Consider the following 18,174-nt stretch of genomic DNA (forward strand, 5'->3'; position numbering starts at 1 on the left):
CCTTCTGAAACTGTTGCCAGGATGTATCCGCTCCTTCTAAGAGTCAGCTGTGACTCATCCTATAGATGTGGTTGAGGGAGCCAAGACCCCGAGGAGGGGCCTTTATCTAGTGTAGTAGTACAGAGCCAGTGAAATATATGTGTATATATACATATATTTAAGGAATTGGCTCATGTGATTGTGGGAAATTGGTGAGTCCAAAAATCTGATTAGGGAGGCCTGCAAAACCAGGAAAGAGTTGTAGTTCAAGTTCAAAGGCAGTCTGTTGAAGAACCAGGAAAACTAACACTGCAGATGAAGCCTGAAGGCAGTCTGTTGGCAGAGCTCTTTCTTGCGTGGAGGAATTGAGTCTTTTGTTTCATCCAGGCCTTCAACTGATTGGATGAGGCCCACCCTCACTATGGAGGGCAATCTGCTTTACTCAAAGTCTGGCAATTGAAATGGAGAACTCATCCAAAAACACTGTCATGGAATCATCTAGAATAACATTTAACCAGCCAAGGGGACACATAAAATTAACCCTTAGCCTGCCATCTAAGGGCAGGGCACATAGAATCCAGGAACTTACCTGAGATGCAATCATACTTGATTGGGATGTTTTGCTGAGGACAAAAAAAATAAAACCTTCCTCAGACCTCAGGGAGTGTCTCACATTTACACGATCTAAAGACAATGCATGATGTTCTCTCTAGCACTGATACAAAGAAAGTGCTTACAAAATATCACGCAGCCATCCAGCCACCATCCAGTCATCACAACTGATGTAGTGTGCATACGGGTGCTTCGGTGGGAGGAGGTCCATAATAAAATATATATTTAAAATGTCACAGCATAGTGTGTATAATCTGGTAGTCATTCATAACAAAGATATGGGTTATATTCGTTAAGATATTAACAGTATTTATCTCTAGATATTGGAATTATGAGTCATTCTCTTTCTTTTCACTTCTATATGTTATATGATATTCCCATTAAGATCTCAGGCCACTTGCAAAAGAAAGCAATAAGTACATAGAAGTTTTTTCAGGTAAATAAAAGGATTTTTACATCATCACTTCCGTCATCTAAAACTGCAGAAATCTCCAAAACCTATACGTCAGCATCCCATTTGTCTGAGTTATGTTCCAGCAAAATTTAACTAAACTTTTATGTGTCAGCCCCCATGGGTTTTGTTGTTGATGTTGCTATTTTGGTTAAAAAGTGCTTTCAGTATTTTTGGTAAGATTTAAGAAAGCACTTCATAAAAGCTGTTAAACACCATGCACATATCCGTTATTTCTAGAAGATATTCCATCTTTGGACATTAGCCACAATTAATTCCTTCTCAGTCATGTTTAGAAATAATCATTACTTTTTCAGCTCTCAGCTGTCACTTCTACTAAACTCTCAATTCTCTTATCTTTTGCTTTGTTTTGTTTTTCACAATAATTATGAGTCCAACAATCCCTGAAGGAAGAACTATCTCCTGTTCTTCTCTGGAGTGGCATGCATGGGTTTTAGAACAGCTGTTTCTCACCTTCTGGTTACTAGGGCCTTACTGTGCGCCAAGGTTTCTCAACCTCAGCACATTTGGGGCTCGATAATTGTCGTGGGCACTGTTGTGTGCATGGCAGGAGACTTAGCATCATCTCTGGGCTCTACCCTCTGCTAGATTCCACTAGCCAACTCCAGGCTGGAAGGGTCTTTATCTAGTGACAACAAAACACGTCTCTGGACATTGCCAGATGTTTCCTTGGGAGCAGAATCACCATTGGCTGAAAACCACTGCTGTATATCCTGACCTGTCCACACATACTCCAGAATGACAGGGGAAAATGGGATGATCAGGTGAGCAGATGAGGGACAGAGAAAGGCCTTGGCCTGGGGTCTCTCTGGTTGGATCTCATTGATCCCACGTCTTTGGAGCCCAGCGAGGTGCTCCCCTGCACAGATCCACACTGCTGTCAGCAGCATCACCTACTTCTTAGGAGCACTATTCTAAGACAGGAAGCACAGAAACCGCTGGGGAGAGGTTGCTGAAAAGAGGAAGCCATGAGAGGTTGGGGAAGGGTGGATGCTATCGCTCTGGAGGCCCTCAGTAACCCAAAGGAAAATAAAACCGGACAAGAAGATGATAGGAGAGGAGGAGTGGCTGATCCCTCCGATGGTTGGCCCTAGCCTCAGCTGACTCTGGTCCCTCACAGTTTGCCAGATGCTCGGAGCACCTTCCTTTACACTCATTCCCCGAGAGCTGGGCCTGCTGCCAGGGATGTCGCTGTAGCAATAGAGGGATTGGAGAAGGAAAGGAACAGGCCCTTCTAGGTCTCCTTCATGCCTGCCTATGTAACCGTGCGCTACTTTTAGCCTTGGTATGACAAGACTGCAGCAGACCCCCAATCAGCAGCTGGGGAGCTGATGGAGGGGGTCATGCTTCAGATGTAATCAAGAAAGCTTTGTGGCTCAGAGAGGTGTCCTAGAACACCAACCTCCAGTTTTTCCTGGCTCATTTGCATTCTGAGAGCAGTCCATCCCGCATACGCTCTCAGAATACTCTTCCGCCGATTTGGAGCTCAAACATCTTTGGTGGCTCCCTGTTTTCTGGGAGATAAATCTCAACTGTATTGTGTGATGTCCTAGGGCTGCCATAACAAAATGCCACAAAACCAGTGGCTTAGAACAATAGAAATGTATTCCTTACCGTTCTAGAGGCTACAAGTTAGAAATCGAGGTGTCTGCAAGGTTGGTTCCTTCTGGAAGCTCTGAGGGAGAATCGTCCCATGCCTAGCTCCTGGCTTCTGGTGTCTGCCAGCAATCCTTGTGTTCCTTGGCTGGTAGCTGCATCCCTCTGGTCTCTGCCTCCCCATCACATGGTCTTCTGTTCTGTGTCTGTGTCTGCTCCCCTTCTCTTTTCTTACAAGGACACTTGTCAAGGGATTTAAAGCCCACCTGGATAGTCCAGGAAAATCTCATCTCAAGATCTTTATTTGACTTACATCTTCAAAGACCCTTGTTCTAAATAAGCTCACATTCATAGGTTCTGGGTGGTTGTATCTTCTGGGAGCACCATTCACCTGACTACAGTTTTTGAGGGCTTCCAAACTGGGCTTTCTCAGTTTCCTTTATGTGCTCACTCCTAGACTAGTCTCGCTCACTCAGTCAGCCAGTGTGCAGTGCTTGGCACCTCCTGGGAAGATGAGGTGAAAGCATGACCTCTTCTTGGATCTGCTAGTCCTTTCTGCATGTTCTCATCTGGACCAGCCTCCTGCCCGCTTCCCTGGATCCTGTTCCTTCCCCTGCTCCCATCCATGCTCCAGTGCTCAGAGCTCTGAATCCTTGTGACTCCTCAGGGTTCAGCTATATTCTTGTCTCCTCCAAGAAGTCTTCCTTGACTCTCCCAGACCATATCGATCTTCCCTTTGGCTGCACACTCTCATCAGGGCCCCTTTGGTGTATCACAACCTGAAACAGGTTAGGGATAGCTTTGCAGAGGTCTCTGCAAGTCACTCACCAAACACGTATTGACTTCAGCTTAGCTGGAATCAGCAACACGTCTGCTCTGCAATATGAACCATGCCTGTCTGGGCACAGGATCTAAGGCCTGGGGGCAGAGAGGTGGGTACCTGCCATGGGTGACTTCTTAAAGCAATGTCACAGTTAAACTCTTCTGTTCCTAGCACCCAATAGTATTCCGGCTTTACCTATGACCAAGGGAGTCTGTGTAGTCCTTTGTTCAAATTCATAAAACAAGTTAGCAGCAAGACTTGGGACTAGGAACATTTTTATAGAATGCTATCGCCAGATCTTTTTCACTTGATCCTGCTCACCAGCTGAGGGACCTCCTCTCACCAGCCCAGAGCCAACTATATCCCCTTTAGAGTCACCTCCACACTGCTCACCAGGGTTCATCATTACACTGTTTGCTCGACCTAAAATGCGTCTGCCCCTCTCCAGGGTCGACTCTACTCACCCTCAGCACTCACAACAGAAGCTGTCTCCACTGGCATCAGAGGGAGGGGTAAAACACCACCACCTCTCCCAGGCTCCCCCTGCATGCCTCTCTGGTAGGACCCAGCATACTGTGTTAGGGCTGGCCAGGTGAAGGGCTGACTGCACCCTTGGCCCCAAGCTGTCCCCAATACGAAAGGGTTGAGCTGGGCACATTCACCTTTGTGTCCTGGCATTGAAAAGGGGCCCAACAAGTCATAGAGGGAAATCTCCTAACTTTGGGCAGTTTCCATTGGGCCAGTCTGTGACATCCTAGCCAGCTCTGTTTAGCAGAATCATTCATGCATTTAGTACTAACGCCTAGAGTCTCAAAATGAGTCCAGGCTGTAAGCTCCTCCCACTCCACCACTCCTAATTGTGGTTGACAAGAAGGTGCTTGAGGAAAAAATGAGAAATGTGTGTCAATAACACAGTACAACAATATCACATCTTCCCAGACACACTTTTTAATAGCAAAGTCAAGGAACCTTTCATCTAGGTTCACAGAAGACCAAATCTGCCCCTTGACTCAAGCTGTGTGAGTGGTGTCTTTATTTTATGGGGAAAGCAGTAGATAGACTAGCTTCTGAGGAAAACGAGAGCAATTGAAAGAATGGTGGGTGGTAATCAAAGCATCTGCTTATCGTCTATTTCTGTCTCCCCAGCTTTTTGAATTATAAATAAACAATAAAACAATAAAAATAAATAAAAAATAAAAACAATAAATAAACAATAATAAACAATACACAAATACATAAACAATAATTAGTATAAATAACTGTTTATCAATAAATAATATATTAAACCGCACTTATTTTTTTCCAGCTTTACTGAGACTTCATTGACATATAACACTGGGTAAGTTTAAAGTACAAGATGTGTTGATTTGACACATTTATACATTGCAAAATGATGACCACCATCATATCAGCTACCACCTTCATCATGTCACATAGTTCTCATTCTTTCTTTTAAAAAGATTTTTATTTATTTATTCAGGAGAGACACAGAGAGAGAGAGAGGCAGAGACCTATATAGGCAGCGGGAGAAGAGGCTCCATGCAGGGAGCCCGATGTGGGACTTGATCCCAGAACTCCGGGGTCATGCCTTGAGCCAAAGGCAGACACTCAACCACTGAGCCACCCAGGTGTCCCCATAGTTCTCATTCTTTCATATGGTGAGACACTACACATATCTAAAGCATTGGTTTGGTACATTTGGACAAATGTATTCACCTATAACACCATCAAGATGCTGAGCATGTCCAATCACCCCTACAAAGTTTCCTCTTGCTCTTTACAGCCCTTCCTTGGCCCTCTGACTCTGGTCCTAAACAATCTCTCATGTGTTTTCTGTAACTAAAGATTAGCTTGTATATCCTAGAATTTTATCCTAGAGTAGGCACTTTTTTGTCTGGTTTCTTTCATCTGCAAGATTATGTTAAGATTTGTGCATGTGGTACTGTGTATCAAATATCCATTCCTTTATATTGCTGAGTAGTATTCCATTGCAAGGGCGTACCACAGGTTTTTTTATCCATTGATCTATTGAGAGACATCTGAATTGTATCTGGTGTTTGGCTACTGCAAACCAAGGTTCCCTGGAGATTCATTTATAAGTCTTTGTTTGAACATATGCTCTTATGTCTTGTGGGTAAATACTGAGGATTGAATAGCTGGGTCACATGGTAGGTATCTGTGTAACTTTTTAAAACACTTTGAAACTGTTTTCCAAAGTGGTTGCACCATTTTATATGGCCACCAGCAGTGTGTGTATTCTGGTTCCTTCTCATTATCAACACTTGGAATGATCAGTCTTTTTAGTTTTAGCCACTTTAATGGAGACTGTTATCTTATGGTTTTAATTTGCATTTCCCTAATGCTAATGAGGATGAATGCCTTTTCATGTGCTTATTTTCTATCCATACATTTTCTTTCATAAAGTATCTGTCTGAATATTTTGCCACTTTTTGTTCGGTTATTTTGCTATTATTGACTTTCAAAATTATTTATTTAAAGATTTATTTATTTATGAGAGAGAGAGAGAGATGGAGTGTGAGCACAGGGCGAGGAGGGGCAGAGGGAGAGGGAGAAAGAATTCCAAGCAGACTCCCCGCTAAGCTTGGAACCCAATGTGGAAGTTGGTTCCAGGACCCTGAGATCATGACCAGAGCCAAAATCAAGAGTTGGACGCTTAACTGAGTACACCACCCAGGCACCCCTGATTTTTGAAATTATTTAAATATTTAGACCTTTACATTTAGACAGGACCTTTACATTTTCTTAGTCTGTGGCTTATTTTTTCATTCTCTTCACCTTCTAAAAAGCAGAAATTTTAAATTTTGATGAAGCTCAGTTTATCAGGTAGTTTTGAGGAAGTCTGGCAACTTCTTAGTTCACGATTAGAAAAATTTTAACTTAGAACAAAGAAAGCTGAGTGGTTTGAGGCATACAATCATTTAACATTTGTGCAGAACCTACTATGCACTAGGAGCTGTGTGGCTCCATGCAAAACTGCAAGAGACATGATCCCTGGTTTCAGGATGTTCATAGCATGATGGGAGAGGTGAAACGAATTCTTTATTATATTAGGTATGTGCTATTGGTGCTGGAAGAGAGGAGCACAGTAGGTAATGGAGCTCATAGGAGAAAAGGAAAGGAAAAAGATCCAAGAGGGTGAAATGGGCATTTTAAACAAGGTCTAACCCCTGAACTACACAAAGAAAACCTTTTTTGCTTTTGTTTCTGAGAAGGCTGTCTCGACCATTTATCTTCCCTTTGCATGCAGGATGAAATATTGGGCAATAGGCCTGACCTAAAATAGGGGAGGTTTGTATCAAACGGGGAGAAGAGTATGATGAGAAAGGATGTCAAGAGGAGGGGAAAAAAGACTGAGAAAGAAGAAAAAACTGGTAGTAGCAAAGAAATACCAAGGGAAGTCTCTACTCATAAAATAGAAATTAATGGATTATAGAGCAAGGGCATTAAGAAAGATCTTTGAGAGGTTGCAGGAAATGGGGGAATTAGGGCAAAGCTGAGCTGTCATGTGGAACATTTTACATAACAAACTGCTGGTTAAAGCTAATATAAGCTTTATATTATAAAGGGTAAGAGACAGCATGTGCCCAAGAGAGATGAAATGAGAGAGGATGTCGTACTTGGGCTCCAAGCCATGACTCAGAGTCGGATGACTCTGCTGAGTACCCTACGCTACTCTAGGCCAGGCCATCATCTTGAGCCTCGGTCACTCAGCTGGACTCGGAATGGAAGCTTCTAGTCCATGATGAGTTGGGGGATGGGAGGCTGTACAGCACCTTGGGGAACCCATTTCATGGTATATTTATTCTGGAAGTTGCTTCATTAAAAACATTAAGGATCCGGAGCTATAGAAATCTTCTCTTCTGCTGTAATGCAGACCAGAAGGGCAATGGAGTGCATGGAGATGCTCAGAGAAGCCACTCCTCAGTTATTTGACGGAATCTGAGGGAGTCGTGGTAAAAGCCCAGACGTGGCCATTCCAATACAGAGCAGCAGAAAGCACAGGTTGGCGAGGGGTGCAGGACGGCGAGGACCCGTGGCCCCCTGAGGGCTTTTGTGTTTCCATCTCCACAGTGTGAACACCAAAGCAGAGTGGTCCCTGGGTTTTGCAGGGTGTAAGGGGGGACACGTGCTTCATCTCACGCAGCACCCCAAATCATCACAGCGATCTTATTTAGAATTGAAGCTGCAACTAAACAAAAAGTAAAATATAACAGCGGCTTAAACAAGATAGAAGCTTATTTTTTTTAATATAGAAATCTGGGCAGGCAGAGCAAGGGCCAAGGTAGCAGCCCACAGGGTCAGGGGCCCAGGAAGCTTCTAGATCACCACCTTGTCATCCTTGCAGTGCAGCCCTTGCCTTCATAGTCTAAGGCGGACTTTGTGTTCCAGGAGAGAGAAAATGATGGAGAAGAGAGTATCAAGGGTACATACCAGCTCTCACCAGGAAAGGTCCTGGAAGACATTATAGGACCCTGCCACTGACATCCCATCAGCCCGGACTTTGTCACATGGCCATGCAAGAGAGACTGGGAGATGGGGCCTTGATTCAGGGCAGCCATGCACCCTGGTAAATATTTTAATCCTAGGGAAGAAAGGAAAACAGATATCAGGTAACAACCAGGGATCTCTGCCACACTGATTAATCCTTCACAAAGTCCTAAATTATGGAAAATACAAAGACAGTGTTATGTGTTGGAGGCTGATTGGCCGTTGCAGTTTAGGTGTCTGGCTCCCAGTAGGAGCATCCCAAGTAAATAATTCCCCAGAAGAGGAATCCCAGGAAGCAAATGGGGGTGCTATGACTTATGAGAGAATAAGGAGATATTGGTCAGCAGAGAAAGGCAAAACAAGCGATGGATCGTGCTCTAGGGCACATATTCTCCAGTGGGGCAGATGAGCTGGAAGCCTGGAAGGGTCATGGGAAGGAAGGCAGCCATTCCGGTGTGCTCAGGGGGAGAAGCAAGAAGAAGAGGGAGAAATGTGGTAACAGAACATGAGTATCCCAGTCGTCAGTTACTGATGGATTACATTTTTCCACTTCTGGTGACTGGAGAAGAACTGCCATTGAACAAGTTCTTCCTGCACTTGTACCATGTGCAAAGTCTCCTGTTGGGACTGTGGAACAGAGGAAGAGAAGTAGGTGAGAGCCCCTGCCCTCAGGAGCTGCCAGTCTTGGAACGTCAACTCCTACGCTGAATGATGCTTGGTTAATACTTTCGAATTTACCACTTTGAAAATTTTAGCTTAGCTCATAAATATGGTAGCTGGAAACTTTTCCAAGCAGGTACTGAATACTGTTTAATGGCTTAAATCCTGGCATCAGATGCTAGCTTCCAAACCCCCATGAATCCCTTATAGACTGGCCAACCATCCTGCTTTGCTGGGGACCTCCCTGCTTTTAGCGTGGAAAGTCCCATGTGCTGGGCAAACTGGACGACCGACTACCGTAGCCCTTCACTAGCTTCATGTCCTTGGGCAAGTTACTTGATCTCTTTGATTCCCAATGTCTTTAACTCTAAAATGGGAATAATAATAATTCTGACCTTTTATGACTGTTGTGAGCATTGAATGGGAATATGTTCTAGTACTTAGTGGAATGCTTGGCTCAGTAAGTGTCATGCTACCACTTACTGTGACTGTTGCCAGAATTGTTATGAATCTGGTGGATTCACATTCTCCTGGATGGGAGCTACGTGTGGTATCGGAATAAGTGAAACTCGGCGTTCGTGACGTCGGTTTTCTGACGTATCTCTCATGAATGGCAAGAAGCTACTATTATTCTCTTTTCGAATTTAATACAGATCTCCAATTTCCCTTCTTTCACCTTCTCTGTACACTAATCACTTTTTTCATTGTCATGGGATCTGAAATGAGAATATCCTGTGAACAGTCATGTAAAGTAATTGTCTGAAATGTTATAATAAATTCACTCTTAAAAGGCAATTTTAGGAAGTTTAGAGGAATGATAAGGAAAAATTTTCCTAATGTTCCTGTTTGTATTCATTTCTTCTTTTCAACAAACATTAAAGTGTGCTATTATCAGTTGTCAAGCAATATGCCAAGTGCTGGGCACAGGAGAACAAGGAGCCCCAGTCCCTGCCCTAAGAACCTCACCTGGGGACACCTGCAAGGAAGCAAATGGACATCACTATGCTGTAAAGATAAGCATAGAGATACTCACCAGGCTGTTGAGAAATGCTCTATTTACTTGGTGAAATCAGGCAGTTTATTAAAAAAAAAAAAAGTAAATAAAATCTTTAAAAAACTTAAAAAAGAGAGAAACCCCAGAAAGCACCCCCTTCTGCCTCTCCATCTGTCTGTCTGTTTGTCTATCTCTTTCCAAAAGCCTGCCCTGAGGAAACACCATGCAGGAGCACAGCAAGAGGGCAGCCATCTACAAGTCAGGAAGCAGGACCTGCCCAGAAAATGAGTTGGCCGGAACTTTGATCTTGGACTTCTCTCCTCCCAAACTATGAGAAGGTACATTGCTGTTGCTTAAGCCACCCAGTCTGTGGCATGGTGTCCTGGCAGCCCGAGCTGTCTGAGATAATCCCCGTGATGCAGCACCATGAGGGGCCGGAACAGAGTGGCATCGAACTAGGGAAGAGATAACTGATCACTCGCTAGAGGAGGTGACCTTGAGCTGAGCCTCAAACACATGGAGGCACTTAGGTTGGGGTGAGACTGACATGGAGGACCATTCCGGCTACAGGAAATGCGGCAGGCTCAGCCAGCAGGAGGAACACAGACATCTTCCATTTGTCTGGAGAGTCTGGCGTGTGTGTGACACCCAAGAGTGTGAGACACACTGGGTCAAGTTGTGAAGGGCTCTGAACGTCCAGGATGAAGACTGTGGATTTCTCTTAGGAGGCACAGAAGATGCCTTCCCAATTCTAGACAAAAGGAGCTCCATTTAGCACAGTGCCTTGGGCAGAGTCATTGGGAGGTTTCTTAGAGGCTCACACCTAGAACGTCTTGCAGCATGGTGGGTGACAGTTAATGAGGGCACGGCCTAGTGTGAAAGTAAGGGGAGGTGGGCAACAGAGATCCAGGAGGTGCCATACGCTGAATCTTGCAGCTGTTGGATCCCGATGGAAGGAGGGTGGGAAATAAATATTACTTACAACGGTGAGTTGAAAACAAAGTATGTCCATAAAATCATCTTGCTGACCTGCCGGTTTCTAGAGCACTTACTCCTGGAGGCATCTCATACTGGGGATGAGAACATTTAAGCTGCGTGGTTAACATCAGGGCACAGGCCTTTGGCTCTTTGTGTTATGCCAGCCTGGCACCCAGATTCGAGCCTGAGTGAAGAGGCCACTAAAATTGGTTGTGCGACCAAGAGTAGAATGAGCTTTGGACCAAAGGCCGCGCTTCCCTTCTAGGCCATCTGAGCCCGAGGTGCCACCCAGCAGGTGGAAAAGCACCACTATCCCTCAGAGAGATCAAAGCTGAGAAGTAGAGTCAGAGGTCGAAGTGTTTGCAAGAACACTGCTGTGGAGACAGCAGCCCCCGGGGACAGCCCACATTTGGAAAGCTGGAGAGGGAGGGAAACGCAAGAGTAGACTGGGAAGGCTTTTGAAGAAGTGGATACAAACCAGGATGATGTCAGGTCAAGGACCGCCCAAGAAAGGAAATGAGGGGAAGAATCGTGGTCAGTTGTGTCAATGGCTGTAAATTCTAGGAACAGAGGACTGAAAAAGTTGGCATTTTTTATGAGACTGAGCAGCCCCACCCCCTGGAGGAGAGAATAAACAGCCATCTGCCCTGGATGGCTTAACTCTTCCCCCGCCTGCCAGAGGGAAAGGTTTGGGCCAGATGAGTCCAGGGCCCCTCGCGTGAGCCTACACACTTTGGTCTCCTGTCCTCTTAGCGGGCCATTCTTCTTCCCTGGGGTGTGACAAAGGTGTGCATGGGAGGCTCAGAGAGCAAGCCGGCCCTCAGGCAAGATGCTGGAGAATGTTTCGGGTAAGGAGAGCTGGACAGTAGATTTCAAAGCACTTGAAGAGCCACTCCGTTGCTGCACGAACATTAATGAACATGTGGATCACTGGTTTGTGAGGCAAGAGATCCGGAGGGAGGCCTGGGATTCTTTATTTCCAGTGAGCTTCCAGGTGCTGCTGACGTGCCTGGTTGTCCGACCACCCTTGGAGCTGCAAAGGTCTAGGGCAGAAACCATAAACTGGTAGCCCCAGCATCACACATTATATGCAAGTGTGTTTTCTTAGCTTAGCATAATGTTCTCAAAAATTAGAATGAGTCGACCACGTTTGAAAATCTGAAGATTTCACATTGGGGAAAATTAAAAAAAAAGAAAAAATCCACGTTCTGTCTTCTTTTGAGAAGCCTCGGATCTGCGGCCATCCTGGATCTATACTCCCACTCCCAGAGCTGCTCTGCAACTGCTGGAATTAGCAGGGTGGGGTGCCCGCCAGCCTCCCCGGCCTCCCCTCCTCTCTCATCATCCATGCTGCCTGCTGGCCTGTGAGAGCCTAGAGGTTTCCATTCCGGATCTAGAGCCAAGTCCCTCGTTTGGCAGAGGGGAAACTGAGGCCAGAGAGAGAGATGGCAAGAGATGGGCATGGGGGGGCGGGGGGTGGCCTTCCTGTAACCTGTAGGGTCTCAGTGCTGCTTCTCTGGAATGTCGAGCTCTGCGAGGGGTTCTGTGACCGCCGGAGACCCGTGACTGCCAGGGACCCTTGCGCAGGATCCCGCCGGGGACCGACAGCAGAGGCTGGGATCCACGTCAGGACACCGTGCCCAAGCTCTTCCCTCGACGACACACGGCCCTTCTTGACCATGTCCTTGATTAAGAAGCAGTCCAGGTTGGAGAACGTGGGCCTAAATCCCCCATCTTTGTGCCTCCCTCCAAGACCTCTCCTTTTGTTTCTCGGGGAGGGGCCGGGGCAAGTCAACTCACAAAAATGTGCTTCAACAGAATGAGATCCCGGAGTTTATCTAATAGGCAGGTTGGGAAAAATGAAAACGCTAATTACTTGAGGGAAAGCGTGGAAAATGAGTCAGCTGATTGGGCCACCAGGCAGCCAGTAGCAGCAGATTTTTTTTTTTTTTACAGGATAATGACTTATTCTGGGGGATTTCAGCCGTGCACACACACACACACACACACACACACATACACACACACCAAAAATAATTCCAAGTGTCTGCTAGCAAAATCCCATGCTGCCAAACATCACATTTGAAAATTAATGTGACAAGCTGGAGGCCTGTTTGCCCCAAGATCAGAAGACAATAAGAGCTTCCTCCCCAGGAAGCTTCACAGGGCTGAACCCCAAAAGAGCCCAGTGGAAAACCTAGAGGGGCAATGCCCCACCCGGAGGCAGTGGACGGGGAATCAGCCCTCGGGGGGTTGGGGGGGACAGGCTGCCCTCCTTTGTCTGGCAGCCACGGCCCAGCCTCCGAAGTTACCGGCGATGATCCCCTGGAAGCTGGTGGGGCTGCACGTTAATTGCCTTGTTCATCCCATCATTAAAATGATAGGTCCTGCCGCTGGGAGGGGGGCTGCCTGCTGGCTGGAGAGGCCTCCCAAACCGGGCTCTGCGCTGTGGTTTGGGGTTCCCGCGCGCACACTGGACTCCCGGAACCGGGGACCCCGGGGCCCCGGTTCCCGCTCCCTGGCCGGCGATGGAATTAATGAGGCCCGGGCAGCCTCGGATGCAGGCACACTCTGGTCCTTTACAGCTCTTTGTCTGCAGCGGGCTCTTGTCTTTCATTGCTGGCTGCCGCCCTGTCTCTGGGGCTGATGCAGCAGCCAGATAATGAACAGAGGATCGCGGCTGCGGAGGGGCGCGGGGGAGGGGCCGCGGGAGCCGGCCTGACTTATTATTCCTTCACTCTCAAACAAAACAAAATCATTGGCCTGCCAGGGTCATTAAGGACCTCGGGGTTGTCATAGAAACGACCTTTGGGGCCGGGTGGTTGTTAATGCATGAGTGACTGCCTGCATTGTGTGCGCGGGGAGAGGTCAGAGTTTTGTTGGTGGCTTAAGAAAGAAAGAAAGAGAGTGAAGAAGAAAGAGACCCAGCACAAAGCCAGGGCTGGGGGGCTGACATTCAGAGGGGCGCGCGGCTCGCAGCACTGATTAGACGGCCAGCATCCCCGGCGGCCGCACGTAGTAGGCGCTCAGGAAGGGTCTGCAAGGAGGAGGGGGCGCAGGTCTCCGGTTAAAAATCTCCTGTCTGTCTCCGCTCCCCATGCTGCACCCCGGTGTCCCCCTCGGGGGCCACTCTGCCCATCTGCACGCTCCCTGGGAAGTGCTTGGACAGGTCAGGGTTCCAATCGAGAGAAGCAAACTTAGGTGCAAGTGTTAGGGAAGCTCCGATGTGTTGGTCAAGGATGGGAAGGTGGTCAAGCTCCCCGGCCCCGAGGGGGGGGTGTGGGGATCGGGTTGGGGGTGTCTAGGCAGGGGCCGTTGCCGGGGAGAAACAGCAAGGCAGGGTGCGAGCCCTGGGCTGTACAGATGAGCTTGGAACCCACTTCCCAACCAGGGCAGTGTGGGCCTCCTGCCAGGTCATGGTCTGAACGCCCCCCCTGTGATGCAGCGCACTCTGCGGACTGAGAGCTTCCCCAGGGACGGGACCGTGGCTTTCGGAACCAGCCACTAGCTCACTGCGGATCCTCCTGCAAATCTTCACCGCCTCAGTTTCCCCATCTGTGACTTTAGAGGCGGCCAGGTGGCGTCAGTGGCCCACCTCAAGTCTACTCTGTTGTCTGAGCGACAGTCCTGCCAGGATTTAGGATTTTACTTCCCAGGAGGGAAGAAAATCTTCTTGGGGCGTTCTTTGGGTGATGCCAGAACCATTTGATTTCTCAGAGAAGACTAAGTCTGGTCACCTTCCAGGGCACCTTCCAGCCCTCTTTTCAGTGAAGAAGCCAAGGCCTCCCTATGATCCTTGAATGGCCTGAGTGAGGTCCAGTGGGAACAAGCATGTCAGGGTTAGTCTGGTTTCCGATCTCCAGAGGCCTCCCTCCCCTGTGCCAGGCAACCCTTTGGCCTAGCCTGTGCTAGCTACAGTGCCTGAAGCCTGAAACCCGTGCCACCTTGGACCCACAGCCTATAAACTGGAAGACATGCCCGTTAGCATTAACTTCTGGGGGCAGGGGGGAGCTTCCTTTTAAAATTGGTTCCAAGGATCTGTCTGCTGTCCTCCCTCATAACCTAGCAAATTCTCAGATTTTGCTCAAGCAGATCACGCACAGAATCCCCTCATCAGCTCATGAGCTCTGGGGCCCAATGGCTACAAAACCTACTCTCTGAAGGAGCCAGGAACAAGCAAATACATCATCCGGGCAGAGGGCAAAGGTCTGCCTTGCACTTCCTTGCTGTTTGGTGAGCACTTTGCAGGGACTTTTAATGAGGGGACCTATCACAGAAGCTGGGGTGCAGGTGCCCCAGAAGAGCAAGGACCAGGAAGGGCAAGGAGGGATCTCACAGCGTGTGGTACTTGCTCTGGAGTAGCAAGGGGGAATTGGAGGTTTGATTTCAGTCTTCCAGTTGATTCTCATGAAAAGGATTTGAAGCAGCTATCATCTCCATAGGATGGACGGACAAGGGATCAGATGGGAAGAAGTGAGCGTGCCGGGTTCCAGGTCACCAGGCAGTGAGTGGAGGAGCAGAATCAGAACCCAGGCCCGCAGGCTCCACAGCTGTCACTGTTCCATCTGCAGTGCCGTCCAAGCCACCACCTGGGTAAGTCCCAGAGAGAAAGCAGAGAGCGAGAATCGATGCTCTTATTATTTACACTCATGTGGCACAAAATGCTATGTTCAGCGTTATTCAGTTTACCTTTGTTTTTGTTTTTAAAATCTGCACAACTGATTTGCCTAACTGTCGGGGCTGCTGCCTGGCACCTGCTCCACTGTGTGCACGTCAGGGAGGGGGCTTTCTCTCGGAGCTGAGAATTTTCTCTTCCCTCCCAACTGGTTGCAGAAAGACAGAGGCCGGTGCCCAGCTTGGATTCTAGCCCAAACCCTGCTAAAACCTGCCAAACCCTCTGTGTGGCACAAAACCTTCAGATCAGAGCTGAAGGGGTTATCTCTTTTCAACAAACTGAATCTTCCTACCCGGGGATAGAAAATCTCCTGAGACTTCTGGTTTTACTAGAGGTAAAGAGAACCCAAGAGCAAACAGGTCAGCATTCTGGTCCTAGGCTTCCAATAAAACAAATGAGGAGTTGCTGATTTGGAGAAAAGGCCCCTGGCTAGACATTGCTAGCTTAGCTGGGGTTGGGATTGCTAGATCGCACAGTGATCTTGGGCCAGTCACTTCCTCTTGTGGATCTGTTTCTAGTTTTCTGAAATGTAAGGGAGCCAAAATTGATAAACTCCCAGGTATTTGTCTTTAATGAAGTTTAACATGAGCTTCTAAAGTAGAGGTACATGGGTGGTGCAGCGGTTTGGCGCCTGCCTTTGGCCCAGGGCGCGATCCTGGAGACCCGGGATCCAATCCCACATCGGGCTCCCAGTGCATGGAGCCTGCTTCTCCCTCTGCCTATGTCTCTGCCTCTCTCTCTCTCTCTCTGTGACTATCATAAAACTAAAAAAATAAATAAATAAATAAAGTAGAGGTACTTCCTGGGAGGACAAGGAACCATCTAAGCCAGCAGGACTGAACAGAGGATTTTACTTTGCATTAATGTGTTCCCCAAGGGACCAGGATAAAACCTAACATTATAGAAAATGTCTTGAATATTTGCATATTGCATACAGAAAATTTGCGGGTGGTGTTTATATAAAGCAGGATGCTTATTTCTCAGGGTGGGGGGAGCGGGAGCTAACAACCGAGTGCCTCCTCTAGCAGGTGCTTTGCACACAGTACTGGCTCTTCAACAGCCCAGGGGTGCATCGTTTTCATTCAACACGTAATTAAGTTGAAGTCCAGAGCAGTGACCATCTCAAAGTTACTTCGTACTGGGAAGGGATTTCCTTGTTCCTTTATGGCATTTTTTTTTCTCCTATAGCTTAACAGGATGGATGTTCATAGTAGAAGAGAAATGCGTGTTAAAATGCCAAAGAAGTGGATGTAGAGCAGTAGTTTTTGCTTCTATTCCTGTACAAAATGGGAGAGTTGGATGAGGTGGTCTCTAAGATCTATTTCACTTTGAAACCCTAAATTTGAGCTACTTATTTAAACAGCATTCTGTTTAAATTCTGCTAAAAAGATGCATTCGGGAGCACAATACACCCAAGAAATATTCCTAGGAAAGCATGTTTCATGGTCAAGTGTGTTTGGAAAATATTCCCAATCATACCTGCCAATGAGAGATTTATAACGTACCTTATAATGTTGAAAGTTCTGATGAGTCCTACAATGAAAGTTTATACAAATATTTAATCTATTTCCTGGTTGTATTGGATTCTGGACCCTTTTTTTCTCCCCCACCTAACATTTATTGACATCTGGTGAAACTACTTTGCTATGGAACACGCTTTACAAACACTAGAATAATTCTAAAATTGGTGAATCCTCATCTCCTTCGATGCTTGCCTTCTAGCCTATTCTCTGTGGGTAGTTCTATCTCTGGAAGGATCCTGGGCAGGGAGCGGGAGTGGGAGGAGAGAGTCCATTTTAAGCTACCCGGGGCCCATGTTCAGTGTCTGCTTAGAAGAACAACTCATCCACAGCGCTTAAAACTTCCGGAGAATTCTGGAAAAGCAGGAACCTGAACTGAACCTGAACCTGAACTCAAATCTGAACCCTTTCACAGGCAACAGATACTGCTGCAGCAGTTTTTGAAACTTTGATGCAAGAAATATGTTGATGCCCTCTCTGTATTTATATATAACCCATTTACAGAGACCTAACGTGATAGCCCTTCTGTTTTGAACAGCCCTTTAAGGAACTGCCCCCTCGGCTGCCCTTTAAGTGGGAAACACCAATGTCCATATAGACTGGCTTCCCCACAGTGCCTGTCATTTATGGAAATTGTTCCTTTAACTTGGCATAGTTAGTTCTTAGGTCTCCTCTGTATCACTAAATGACACTTCCTCCAGGATGGCTTCCCTGACTGCACGCTGATCTGGTTGGCTTTTTCTACCTGCATGACCCTTTTTTTTTCCTCCCCATGTAATGTTTCATCACTATAAGAGCAGTCTCCAGGGCCAAAAATTATACATTTAAGTGGTTCTTCTCCTAACGTTTGCTTCTCCCATGAGACTGCAAACCTCATGAGGACAGGGGCCCTGGCCTGTCTTGCTCGTGTTGCACACGCACCACACGGTACAACCAGCAAACAGTGGGAACCGAAGAAATATTTGTTGGGCGAGTGAATGCATGAACGAATTTCTGTGCTAAGAAGTAGGCCTCATCTGCCCGGGCCCTCCCTACATCAATGCCTTGAGCTCTTCTGCTCTCAACTTTGATGTCGCTTTTCTATTGAAATTCTAGCTCCCTCTTGGGATTTGATGCATGCGCTGGTGTCTCTCATCTCCTGACCTTGGCTCCCTGCCACCACTCTTGGCTACATCACTCACACACGGCGAGGTCACGCCCACCCATCACAACCACCACAGCCCACCCCCCCATCCACCCCATCGGGCTTGACCCCAATCATATTCCCGAGGATGGGAAGACCACCAAAGGGGCTTGTGATTTGTTACCTATAAATAAAATCACTGACTCTTAAACATCAAAGCTACCTTAAAGGCC

At 47.2% G+C, this 18,174-nt stretch overlaps 1 long non-coding RNA gene across 2 annotated transcripts; it reads left to right on the forward strand.

The window, feature by feature from the left end:
* Positions 1–13,536: 13,536 nt before the first annotated feature.
* Positions 13,537–18,135, forward strand: LOC112651553 (uncharacterized). Of its 2 annotated transcripts, XR_003130876.3 has the most exons (4): positions 13,537–13,792; positions 14,701–14,856; positions 15,066–15,216; positions 17,914–18,135. It is a non-coding gene; the product is annotated as an uncharacterized LOC112651553 (long non-coding RNA). The 2 variants fall into 2 exon arrangements; XR_007410064.1 differs by lacking the exon at positions 14,701–14,856.
* Positions 18,136–18,174: the final 39 nt, after the last annotated feature.

Source organism: Canis lupus, chromosome 4 (assembly GCF_003254725.2).
Source record: "Canis lupus dingo isolate Sandy chromosome 4, ASM325472v2, whole genome shotgun sequence".
In the NCBI taxonomy this organism is placed as follows: domain Eukaryota; kingdom Metazoa; phylum Chordata; class Mammalia; order Carnivora; family Canidae; genus Canis; species Canis lupus.